The sequence below is a fragment of the Helicoverpa armigera genome, chromosome 14, assembly GCF_030705265.1.
Source record: "Helicoverpa armigera isolate CAAS_96S chromosome 14, ASM3070526v1, whole genome shotgun sequence".
In the NCBI taxonomy this organism is placed as follows: Eukaryota; Metazoa; Arthropoda; class Insecta; order Lepidoptera; family Noctuidae; genus Helicoverpa; species Helicoverpa armigera.
The window spans coordinates 9,600,726-9,614,672 of NC_087133.1; the positions used below are offsets into that span (position 1 = coordinate 9,600,726).

Sequence of the window (13,947 nt, forward strand, 5' to 3'; positions counted from 1 at the left end):
AAATTTAACACGTGGAGGCTCTTCAATAGTCTATACAGTTCTGTGGTAGTACTTCCTACATAAGTGTGGCTTCGCACTAACTCGATTTGCACGTTGTTTCCCGCCGTCCGATAGGGTTTCACCTTTATCCGACTAGTGGTGAACACTTATGTAATGGTCTTATTTTGAAGTCGATGACTTGGTTTTTTTACTGTCTGTGTTATAGGCAAGTTATTGATTGTTTTAAGTTTAGTCTGATTTTTATTGTTCTAGGTGGAAAATAGGTATATTTTTCCATGAGTAAGTATGGGCCTATCAACCGTAAATATACTGCATAACGGTATAAAATCCTCCAGTACCACCGAAAAGTTGTCAAGCCCTATTTTATTCATAACAAAAAACCAAAACGTGCGTTGCGTCCCCAAACGGGTACTGTTCCTTTCGTTTACCTTTCATGAAACTGTTTGTTCTTTTCCCAAAACGAAGATAAAAACTCCACATCAAACGGCGGTGATAATAGAATGAAACTAAAGGTTCTCCTATTCCTCTGTGGTGTAATTTGAGGGCCCTTAGGGAATGACCTGTTGCAATCAGGCCCAATCCAGCCGACCTTAAATGGGGACATAGTTTTTTTGGACCCCCTCTTTAAAATGTCCGGAATTTTGGCGAGGTTTTATGGTTACCATGGTATTTTTAATTTCTTTGTTGGTTTTAAATAAAAGCAGTTTTTTGTGAATGAAAATAAATGTAGGGTTTTCAGTTTTGACAGTTGGATTAGGGACAAATTTCTGTTTGGACACAAATCATACGAAATGTAATGGAATAACCCTGTTCGGTTGCAGCTGTAAATGAAATATAACTTTGATACGGGCTTGTGTTAGAATATTCATATTTTCGATCTAGGCAAATAATTTTAGAGTGGTAAATGTTTTAGAGCTGCATGAACGCTGAGTTAAATTGCAGGAATAATAAAATGAAAAAGTATTAATATGTTGCGAAGTTTAGAAATAAAACCTTTTGCATTTACTGACATAGTAAATCCTATGTTCAACATTTCTAAGAGTATTTAAGCACATTAGCCTTTATAAGAAACAACATTTATTGTTACTTTCGTATTACCTCCTTGTATATTTAGTGTCCCAATATATACCTCATTATATCTAGAGTTCGGCAACCATGCTATCAGTCTTCTTACATTCATGTTACGGGTCAAAACATGACATATCCACAATTTCCTTCAAGAAAAAGAAAATAAGATCCAACAGCGAAACGAAACTAGATTCAGCGCAAAAATGTTATTTATTTTAATACAGTTTCCTTATAAAGCCTGAGCTGGTAGTCAAAGCGACGTGTCTCAGGTACTTGGAAACTATAAACTACGGGAAATTGATCCTAAAATTGAGTCGAGAGCAATCAAAGTTTCTTGATAGCGCTCGCGGATGCTTTTAACGCAAGATGCATGCAGGTTCTACTTGGAAGACGTGGTGGATATTTGTTTTATGTCTGTGTACTGCTACTTACTTTAGTGGATGTTCTAAGAGTGTAATGTTTGACTTTAGAAGTGTTACGGTTAAGGAAACTTCTAAACATTTGTTTTTATAGTGATGAGAACTTTATACATGGTATAGGACCGAATTCACGTCAAGATGTTGACAATCAAACGCACTAGAAGTCGCTGTGTCGAGAATATTTTGCCATCGACATCTAGAGAGATGTAAAGATTTATTTTGAGTTTTTTTTCTGTGTTTTTGAAAGTCGGTATTGTCAATGAAAGCTATATTTAATATCGTTATTCTACAAAATATTCAAATCAGCTTACCAATTTTAACGTGAAAGCATACAGCAACTGGATCTGGCTTTTGTTACCCAATTTAACTAGTTCCAAACATCATCTCGTATAATATCGAAATTGAAATGTAGAACTGTTGGAATTCACACTATTGTTTTAGCGCGTTCGTGTAATATTAGGTTCGTATGTTTTCTATGTATGTTACGCAAAAGTTTGTGGAGTAAGATAGTACCAACAAACATAATAGTGGTAATTTATTTTGACCTTAGAACATCCTTAGGTCCAGCAGAACAGCCTAAACTCCTAAGAGCTTTTAATTCATTATTCGTTCAAACATTTTAGCATGCTTGTTACTGTCATTTGTTTTATATCTACGAAGACTTAGTGGACGTTACCTAGTTTAATTTAGAAATTCTTCTTAGTTTTATTCCTTTAAGCAAATGTTGGCAAGAGTTATTCCGACTAGACTAACACTTTAGTCGTAAAGCTTCAACACCCGTATCTTTCAAAACATCTCAAGAACTGCCTTAAATACTGCTGCCACTAAATTCTACCACTTTTTAATATAAAGCGAAAGAATATTGGATAATGTTATCATTGTAAAGGGTAGGAAACGTCGTCCATTTCCCGCATATAAAAACGTATACAGCTGCCATGTACCAAATGTATATTAGGCTGAATATAATGAATACGGGTTGTATTTTCCATTAAAACCCCAATCAACTTTGAACCTTATTGCCTAGAGCTTAAGGTTGAAATTGTGGTGAAAGGTGTTTTCAAAAAAGGGAAAGGTATACATAAAATATCCGCAATGTGTTTGTACGTTTGTGGCTGACGTTTATAATGCTTATCAAGCCCGTTGATTGATTTGATGTAGGTAATAGGAAGTATTGAATTGAACGTTTATTTGGCTTTTGTATTGAAACTTTTGTGTTAGGTTACAAGGGTAGGTAAACATCACACTGCAATTTTGGCTACCTATATTTTATGAGCTGTATCTAATATAATATTATTGGTTCACAACATGGGTCAGTATATAAAGAAAAAGCATAAACAGTTTGATACTATCTTTATGACATAGAAGAAAGAAAGAAACAATATTAATATTTAAATTTTCTAAATGTATTCTTAAGTTCCCTCTTATGATTTGAGGGTCTCATCCCATTTTTTCCTCGACCATAGCCTTAGACTAGCCTTAGAACCAAGCTGTATAACATAGGTTTATAGGTACATATGAGTTTATAAATATAACGTGAAAAATTAGCAGATTATAGCGAGTCATATAATTATTTCATCCACTTAACAGTCTTCAAAGCGTGCTACAGAAATTGAATTATAATTCAACGAATGAATTATGCAGTTAACTATTAAAGGCTTTTATACGTTCCGTTTCTCGCATACAACAGTAACGTAAACTTTAACATTATAAACGGTACAGGACTTAAAGTTTTCAGTTACTAATTGCCAAGTTAATGCTGTAGACGTTTTGTCGTCACCATTACAGATGGAGGCAGGGTTGGCACACATTTGCTTAGTGTAAATATATGTGAAAGACGTAGTTTAACTATTTAGTAGTCTGTGGTGGAAGTAGCAAAGGAGGTAAACAAGAATATCTGAATTAGTATAGACGTGCTTTAGATGGGAATAGTATTCAATTTCAGAGCTGCATATCTTTTTATTGGGGCGCTACTATGTTACAGGTGTTTTATTTCATGAAAGCTGGTTCGAGGACTCGGATGAAAAGCAACCCATAATTATGCTATTCTGATATATATGATATATGTTTAAGCAATATTTTTGCCAAGTTTAATCAAAATCTATGCAGTAGATTTGCGTGAAAGAGTCACAAAAATCCATACCTACATTTTTTGCGTTTATAATATCACTAGCCGTTTTCCCGCGGTTTCACCCGCGTCCCGTGGTAGCTACTGCCCGCACCGGGATAAAATATAGCCTATGTTACTTGCTGATAATATAGCTTTCTAATGGTCTAAAAATATTTTAAATCGGTCCAGTAGTTTTTGAGTTTATCCATTACAACCAAACAAACAAAGAAAGTTTTCCTCCTTATAATATTAGTATAGATTTATGAGTAGGATTATTGAACTAAGGTTTTCACAACCCTACTATAGTTAAGTTGGCCGCTTAACCAGACAAGTTATACCGTGAAGAAACTGCGAAACGTTCAATCTTATCGATTTAAACTTATGTGACGTTGAGTCACGGTGACTCGAGTAACTCGAGAGAATTTATCATGTTAACTCCGACTAATGTTGGGCTTTAATCATTTGCTTTATTTACTTTGAAAAGTTTGCTTTAGGCACTTTTCAGTTGGTTTAATAAACGTGAAAGTTTATAGGGATGTACATATGTATGTTATTCTCGAATTTGGGGAATGATTTCGACTTTTCACGCACAAACTACTGAATCTATATTAATGAAACCCGGAAGTTATATAGGTAGCTTATAAACTTATTTCCAACAAAATCTGCACTTGTGAATGTCTTAATTTTTGAAGACAATAATGCTGCACTGATTCAAACATGTCACTAGCACCTAAAAATCAAACCAGGTATAGATATAGCCAGCTATATTTCAAATCGATAAGAAAATGCTGGAATAAAATAATACTGGATAGAAAGTTCTTAGACGTTTTGATTAGTTTTAGCTGTTCTGTTATTACATAGAACACCTATTTCTGTACTATTGTGAAGAAAATTGGTTATCTCTAGATGGATAGGATTCGTATTTGTCTGAATTCAGAGTTCCATTTTTTGCTATCACTTTTATTATGACGAAGAGATTTCATATCAGCTACAAAAAGTAGGTAATTTAATTTCGAGAAATTCCAAAAACATTTTACATCGAAAATAAAATGTTTCAGGGAGATTCATAATAATTAATTAACCTAGTTTCGGTATATATTACTCGACGGTAGTTGTTAGTACAAAAATATACGTTTCTCGCTTGTCGAGAATATCTTAATGATGTCGACTAGCGAACCTGCAAAACATTGTACAAGTTGTGTTTAATTAAAGTTTTATGAGAAACTGTTGAGTGATATTTATTTGACTATAAATTTTTGGTATGTAAGGAGAAAACATGCTGCGCTGACCCCAAATAAAATTGGTATAAGGGCAGGAGGATGATGATGATGATGATATATACACTTTTGGTAATTATGTTTGTTTGGTTGAACAAGTCTCTGGTAGGTAGTATTAGTCCGATTTAAAGAGGATTTTAGTGTCACGGTTGCCACTTACGGAGAGGTAGAGGCTACAGGTAAGCTACTTTTATCCATGTGCGCGATGAGTTTTCCGACAACCAAGCAGAAGCTACTTAAGGAATATAAATAGAAGCTAGATAAAATATATTCCTTATCATTATGACGAACCAAAACATTGCCTTCAATAGATTATAGCTACATAACACTGTGATGTGTGAATACATACATACATAATGTATTTTAATATAAAACCAAAAAATTGCATTCAATAGATTATAGCTACATAATACTGTGATGTGTGAATACATACTAATACTCTTATGTAAATTAATAGGTACTATGCTGAAAAAAAGGACAATAAAGAATAAAAAACTGGCCAATATGTAACTGACATGTTACAAAACATATTCTAGCTGAAACATAAATAAAAATAAAAAAGCTATACTGTAAAACTGTACGTTAGAAACTTGCATCGTTCGCGCTGAAAATAGAATTGTCAGTGTTATCGACAACCGCCGACACGGAACTTAAATTCTATGTATGTAGTATATTTTTAGAAACTAGAGTTTACTAGAGTGACTGCAGAAAAGTTCACACATGAGTACTACAATAAACACAAACTTTAAAAGGTTTTTGACCACCTTTAATGATACTGTGCCTGTGTGTATCACTATTAAAGAAGAAATTAATTTTTTCACATTAGATAATTTGGATAAATAAATCTAATATAAAGCTTTCCTTAATGGTAACTCAGTAGGTTCCTACATAAACCCTGAGATTCAAGCCATTGTTTCGGGTGGAAAATACCCCTTTTCTTTAAAAAGAAACGATCCTTTTTGCCATAAGTACCTAAACCTAATAGAATAAACCTCAGAAGTTACTGTCGAATTGAATCGTTTATTTTTCATAGTATTTATACATTTTCATTTTTCAGGAAAACTTATAAGTATCTACAGGTAGTAGATACCTACTCATAATATTTTTCAGCTTCAAATCAGCACATACCGTAAGGCACATTCACTAACAGTGTCACCATAAAAAAAATGCTTCAATTACTCATTTTTTGGAACACACATAACCCTTTCTGTATAGCTGACAATACATTGAAACGAAGATGAATTGTCCCTAACACAACGATGTCAACGTTCCGTAAAATAAAAGGGGGATGTTCCGCCAAAATTGATATACAAATTGGCGACTTAATGAGTTTTATTTGTGTAAGCATGGGTCCGAATTCCGGTAACCCAGTTTGTGTCTGCTAGTGTTGTGTGGGCTGCGGATATATTCGTTGCGGATATTTGCGGATTTTGCAACTGAGTTTCAGGGTCGCGAAGATACCTACTTTGATAAAAGCTTATGTTTGCAAAGTTACTTTACCATGTTTTAATTATGTGCTTGATAAATACGGATTAAAGTTACATCCAAGAAAAGAAAGGAACAACAACACATTTTCGTCGCACTACTTGGATTAACTTTACTCAGTGTTTATCAATAAGAGGTTTTAGGCTTAATAGGAATGGTTTATCTATTAATAGCTAAAATAAGGCCAAAGGACTAAATAATTACAGATATTTCCAAAGGAAGATCTTCAGAAACAACCAACAATATACCTAAATCACAAATATAAACATAACAGATTAACTTAACCCAATATTTACTCACATTATAGCACCACCCAACGCTAATAAAAAGTACAAAAAAATCCATTCCTTCACGATTTATTACAATCGAAATATTTTCGAATAAAAAAATTATTCGATTTACCCGAATTATTCGATAGCTTAGATTAATCGTAACATCCTTAATACAAAGCGTACCTGTTAGCAAGCGAGCCTGAAACTGTATTCCAACAAGAACGCGGTGTTCTGCGGTCTGTGTTACAGTATTTACAATGTGTGGCTTCGTTACACATGATTAAAGGTTTTGTGCTTTCATTGTTGGCTGTGAATTTTGTTACTTATTGTATGAAAGTGAGAAAATCTGATTCAATTATGCTGGCAATATGTATGTATATAGAATCATGTAATGAAAGAATAGGTCTAGCAAACTAGCAAAGCTAAAATAGCAGTCTTAACTCAGTGATTTTTTGTTAACCATGACCAATTACTTACGCAATGTTCTATTATTTTTTCATTTCCATCTCTATTTTTAAACGTCCCACAACTTAACAATAAGAAATCGAGAAGAAATTAAACACAACATTCTAAATACTTACATCCCTACTACATACTTATTTCAGCTAAGTACTACCTTTTTTCAACATTCAAAAGTCTAAAACAAAAGCCTACCACACCGATTCTCAATTCAAAACACCCTTCACCCAAAATCAGAACCTATCCCTACCGATTCTTAATTTAAAACAGTTTCACCCAAAATTAAAAGACCCACGAGATCAACCAAAACAAACGCCAAGAATCATGTGACGTCATCGTCAGCCAAAACTGACACTTATAAGTCTCACCCCAGCTACGTTCGTACGTAGGTACGGAGCCCGGGGGAGGGGGGAAGGGGTGCGCGGGGAGGGGATTGCCCGGCTCCAGGGCTGTAGCTTACATAACGCCGAGAAAAGCGGATGTACAACCCCGGCTGGAATGCTGTCTCGCTCCCACTTTGTTAGGCTAAGTGCACGGTTGTGGGGGTTTTCGTGCGTTTTATTTTTTAGGTGAAATACTTTGTTGTTTGAAGTTGTCTGTGTTTTAATTAGCTTTTTTAATTAAATTGACCATCAAAAATTTGTCTAGTAACATTACTGGTCTCATAATTTCAATTGTGAAACTACAGTAAAAAAAAAGAAAAAAAACAGATTTACCATGTTTATACTAATACTTAATTAAGCAGAAAATGAGAATTTCTATATACCTACTTACTCAAAATATTTTGATAAAAAGTACCAATTACATTCATCATACATATCATTCTCCTAGCATATGTTTATCTAGAAATCATTCGACACAACAAAAGCTTAAACTCAAAGCTTATCAAAGCAGATTCACTTTTGAACGGCAAGTTACCGGGCAACCTACGATTATGAATGACACAACATACTTTCACTTTCATCGTACGCGCACCGGTTTACAAATACCGATTAGCAGTTACTTTCACGGTCAAGACGTCATTTGAATTTAGCTATTTTATATAACAATATTAATAATTCTATTGTCCTTTTTTTGAGAAATTCACAAACAAATAATATGTCAATAGTTAATCTAAATAAATAGAGCGAACAATAAAATAAAGCTAAACAAAATTCTCCAAATACAGCAGGCTTATAAAATAAAACAAAAGAAAAGTGGAACGCTAACAAAAACAAAACACAATAATCAAAAATAGGTTCGCAGGAAAAATGCTGGGTGTGTAGACACGGCCTTACTACGGCCCGCACATGTGCCGATTGTGCTGACATTACGTAGTGCGCTCCGTACCGCCGCGAAGACGCGCGTCCGTCACGCGAATAAAAAAAAATAGCGTTCGAATTTCAAAATTTTATTCGAATTGTGTATTTTTATTCGAACTAGAGGTGCCTGTTTTTTTATTGAGTGTTCAGTTATTTTTTGCGTATTTAAAAAATTGGTTCTGGAATTGCGTTGCGTTGCGTTGCGTATTTTGGATGTGAATTCCCTAGGGGTCGTTTTCCCTGGGAGAGCATTGCTATAGCAACGAATTTACGTCAAGTTCATGGGCGGCTGGTGCATTTTCGCTCGATAATGAGTAGTTTTGGAGATTGCTGAGTTTTGTTTAGCACCAACTTCGAAAAGAGGTGAGGTTTTATTCAGTTTTTAAGTGAGGGATGAATGTTTTTAAAATAAGAATCGAAGTGATTTCATTTGATTATGTGTATTTAATTACGTCAGATGATTTACAATATTAATTAAAATGTTGCAGGTATATTTTTGTAATAACAAAAATATTTAACTTATGGAAATATTAATACTTAGGTATTCATTTAATTTATCCACGAAACGTTAGAAAAACAGATTTCTCATTAGACTAACATCATTTATTTTTTATGTTAATTTAACGAATTTTCCTTCCGTTTTCCTTAAACATAGTAAGCTACCACGTTCCATCCTCCTAAGCCGAGAAATAAGGACGCATAAATCAAATGTATAAGTATATAAAACCTTGAAAAATAATCTAGAAATAAAACCCATAATACTATAGAAACTATACTCAGGCCAGCTCCCATACACCATTAGTACAATTTCGTAATAACTTAACGCGAACTTACGTCCAGTCCTACTTACATTGCCAATTGATTTTCATTCTTATTGCCAACACAATAGAGTAGATTATGTGTAGCAAAAAAACCGGTTTTAGAAACGCAGCGATTTTTCTTGACGAGGTCTCGTTGCGTAATGAATGAATGTTGACATTGTATGGTCGTTCGGTTATGGGAAGGGAGAGGGGGGGGGGGCTTTGGTATTCACTCACTGTTTGTTCGGTTCATTTGGTACAGTTAGAGGTGCATAAGTGAGAGTACTATGGTATTAAGTTAAAGTCATAAATGTTGCAAAATGACTTAGTAGGAATTGACTGCAAATGATAGAACCCTTATAAATATATAGGCGATCTCAGTGGCGTGCACTTTTAGAGGCCTATGTCCAGCAGTGGACTGCGATAGGCTGATGATGATGAAATATAGGTATAGGCACCTAGATGACCTAGAGGTAGAAATATTTAAGTCAGACGTACCTAGTTTTCTTAAATATCGTTTATAGATAGATTTATTTATTTAAGAATTTGATAAACTCAAAGGCCACTTTTTTGTGTTTTGTTTGTTGAATTTGATTGTGAGTTCATCAATCATTATCTCGAAAAATTAATAATAACGGCCGATTCCTAATGTTATTAAAATATTTTGGCGAAGAGTGAACTCATCATAACATAATCCTAATTCATAGAAGTCGAGTATTATGACAAGCATACTCTATTTATAATAGAAATAAAAATATAAAAAAAAACCTTTGGCCTTAGAACAAAATCTAAACTAATTTTAGGGTTTCCTTACCCTCAAGTCTTTCCGGGAATTCTAAGTTCCTAATAATATTAACAGCCCTCTGGTTAGGCGTCTAGGTAAAGAAACTGATTAAGAAGACGGTATTCCTTGAAACGGCGCGTATTGTGAGGTTTCTGTGTTTCTTTGGAGCCCTAACCACCGGTGGCTTGGACCCTTTCTTTCAACCCCTACGAGTACAGCATACGGTGTTAGAGTTTTTCTAACTAAAGCCCACCATGTTTCTTCTTAAGCCCTTAATGTACCAGGGCCACGGTAACTCTCGCATCCTATAGCTTGGACGTAGTTCCCGATATCGGTATCACCTGTTTTAAACATTTTTAATGTTTCATGATCCTGTTTTCTTTATTTACTTCATTAATGTTGGTATAATAATTTTCAACCATCGACAAATTCATAGTACGGAACTAGTTTGGGATGACCCAAAACACGTGCTACACTGCGGGCCTGAATTCAAATTAGATTACCGGGACCCCGTCAAAACGCACGTCGATCACAGCTGTATATTTTTGAATAATTTTCGCGAACTATCGACGATTTTCTCTTTGCTTTAGTGGTTTAGGACAGGTGAAGTGACAGAATTTATGATAGGGTTAATCGTGTGATATCGACATTAAATATTGTTGGGTGAAGACTAGATTGATGATGAGACGATCTTAGAAACAGTTAGGTGTAGACTATATAGATGATGATGATGATGAATAGTGATTAAAGTAGCTAAGTGTAGGCAGAGCTGGTGGCCTTTAAGGAACATTTTTTACTCTATCGGTAGTATCTCGTAACTTGAATATCAGCCTCACGCTACAGGGAAAACCGTTGTAATATTATGTTATGTTACGAGTAATATGACCTAAGCTAGTGTAGTGTAAAGGTAGGTAGTAGAAATAAATAAGCTTTTCATTAGGCAACTTTAATATAGCACCCTATGCAGAATATAACTTTTGAAATCTTTGCAATAGATTCTCTCTCATCAAAGACTATGAAATGTTTTTTGTCTGTCACATACGAATGGTCTTATGATGTAGGCCTTATAACAATATTAGAATAAACCTACATTATAAGTACTTATTGTTTCAAAATCCTGGTACCGCAGGTTCTGAATTAATTCTTATTCCCACATATGTATAACTAAACACACATGTGCCAATACCCCTATAATTGAATTAGTGAGGGCAAGAAGATAGAAGAAATACGTAATGAACGGTGATTCATACGGTGTTGGGCACATAATTCGTTTAACTCAGACCTCGTGTGGTAATTACTCTGACATTTGTCATTGGCGTAGTTTCATATTTAATGTACATAGATACATATGTATGTCATTTGAATTTGATGTGCATTTGTTTTTACGAACGTACCTATTTGTAAGCCATTTTAGGTATGAAGTGATATTCTGAATTCTACTGAAATTTGAGTGTGAATAGCCACAAATTGCTGATATTATAATAGTATTTACTATAATTTTGTGGTATCGGTTGGAAATAAATGTATGTAATGTTAATGTATAAGTACCTCTAAAATGTCAGTTGTCAGACAGAGCTACTTTCGCATTTATCAAATTAGTGCCGAAAGATAAATATGGTGACTTTAAAATTTAAATATTTATGAATTTCATCAAAATTGAGAATTACCGATAGCAATAAGAAACGTCTAATGAACGGTGATTCACACACGGTGTTGGGCACATAATTCGTTTAACTCGCCTCGTGGTTGAAGCCTCGTGTGCTAATTAGTAAAGCTGACATGTGTCACTGGCGTAGATACATATTGTACCTACAAACGTACCTATTTATGTAGGTACAGTCAGCGCCAAAAGTCGATGAACAGAATCAACATGACAAAACACCTGTTCACAATAAAATGCCATAAGTTATAGTCGCAACTAGGAAACAAAATGGACTGTACACCAGAAACTTACAAAAGTCGTTAAACACGGGTATTTCAAAAGTATCTGTGCACTAGTATTCCTAAAGTCGCTGTACACCATCAATCCAAATGTCGCTGAACATCATTGTATCAAAAGTCACTAAACAGCAGTAAATACAAAATTAGGTTAACAAAGTGTATTTTTAATGTTGCCGTGTGTTAATCTACTTTTGACGCTTATGTTGTTCAGCTACTTTTGGGACAGTACTTGCTTGACCTTACTAATGTATGGTAACTCGTTAGCATCTATTTCAATAATGTTAACAATTATTTTGGAAATACACTCTTTTGCAAAAAAAACGGGCACCTATGCGAAATCTTAGTTTTAAGGACTTTACGTGTATTTCAAAGGGTTTTAATGATTGTAGTATGTTTTTAGCATCAAAAAAGTTAGCCGAGCATGCGTGAGAGTGTATTCTAAATTTGAATTTTGTACAATTGCTAAGAAATTGGTTAAACCTTGTTTTGGACTAATTGCTGGCAAAAAGTTCGTCGGTGTTTTGAAAAGTTTTTGAAGTGATTTTCAGAAAACTGATAATGCAGTTTTAATTAATGATTAATGTACCTTTTTGTTAGATAAAACATTTTTGAAAAACTATGCGTATTGGATAAAATTTTCACCTGCTCTAAATGGGCTATACTGATGATTGATGGCAATGTTAAGAGTTTCGGTATTTTAGTGTAAAGCGTTCTTCTGTTTAGATATTACACCTACGTGTTTTAAAATATCGCTTTTTCATTATTAAACACTATTTAGAGGAGTATCAGTACATTGGGCTGCGACAAAACCAATTTAAAGTAAGCAGTGCCGATCACAACTCGTCTCCTTTCAGACTTTAACGTTTTTAAAAATCTTGAAACGATCAAAAACACGTAGGTGTAATAAACACATAGGTGTAGGTGTAAAGATAAAACATTTTTGAAAAACTATGCGTATTTGATAAAACACGTAGGTGTAGGTGTAAAGATAAAACATTTTTGAAAAACTATGCGTATTTGATAAAATTTTCACCTGCTCTAAATGGGCTATACTGATGATTGATGGCAATGTTAAGAGTTTCGGTATTTTAGTGTAAAGCGTTCTTCTGTTTAGATATTACACCTACGTGTTTTAAAATATCGCTTTTTCATTATTAAACACTATTTAGAGGAGTATCAGTACATTGGGCTGCGACAAAACCAATTTAAAGTAAGCAGTGCCGATCACAACTCGTCTCCTTTCAGACTTTAACGTTTTTAAAAATCTTGAAACGATCAAAAACACGTAGGTGTAATATCTAAACAGAAGAACGTTTTACACTAAAATACCGAAACTCTTAACATTGCCATCAATCATCAGTATAGCCCATTTAGAGCAGGTGAAAATTTTATCAAATACGCATAGTTTTTCAAAAATGTTTTATCTAACAAAAAGGTACATTAATCATTAATTAAAACTGCATTATCAGTTTTCTGAAAATCACTTCAAAAACTTTTCAAAACACCGACGAACTTTCTGCCAGCAATTAGTCCAAAACAAGGTTTAACCAATTTCTTAGCAATTGTACAAAATTCAAATTTAGAATACACTCTCACGCATGCTCGGCTAACTTTTTTGATGCTAAAAACATACTACAATCATTAAAACCCTTTGAAATACACGTAAAGTCCTTAAAACTAAGATTTCGCATAGGTGCCCGTTTTTTTTGCAAAAGAGTGTATTTCCAAAATAATTGTTAACATTATTGAAATAGATGCTAACGAGTTACCATACATTAGTAAGGTCAAGCAAGTACTGTCCCAAAAGTAGCTGAACAACATAAGCGTCAAAAGTACATTAACACACGGCAACATTAAAAATACACTTTGTTAACCTAATTTTGTATTTACTGCTGTTTAGTGACTTTTGATACAATGATGTTCAGCGACATTTGGATTGATGGTGTACAGCGACTTTAGGAATACTAGTGCACAGATACTTTTGAAATACCCGTGTTTAACGACTTTTGTAAGTTTCTGGTGTACAGTCCATTT

At 34.1% G+C, this 13,947-nt stretch overlaps 1 protein-coding gene across 2 annotated transcripts in view; it reads left to right on the forward strand.

Annotated features, from left to right (window-relative positions):
• Positions 1 to 8,365: 8,365 nt before the first annotated feature.
• The window catches only part of Chp (chaoptin), an 81,217-nt gene continuing 75,635 nt past the window's right edge, over positions 8,366 to 13,947 (forward strand). For both annotated transcript variants that reach the window (XM_021330535.3, XM_049837162.2), the window contains exon 1: positions 8,366 to 8,751. The gene's annotated coding sequence lies outside the window, so the exon portion shown is untranslated. The remainder of the gene's footprint in view (positions 8,752 to 13,947) is intronic.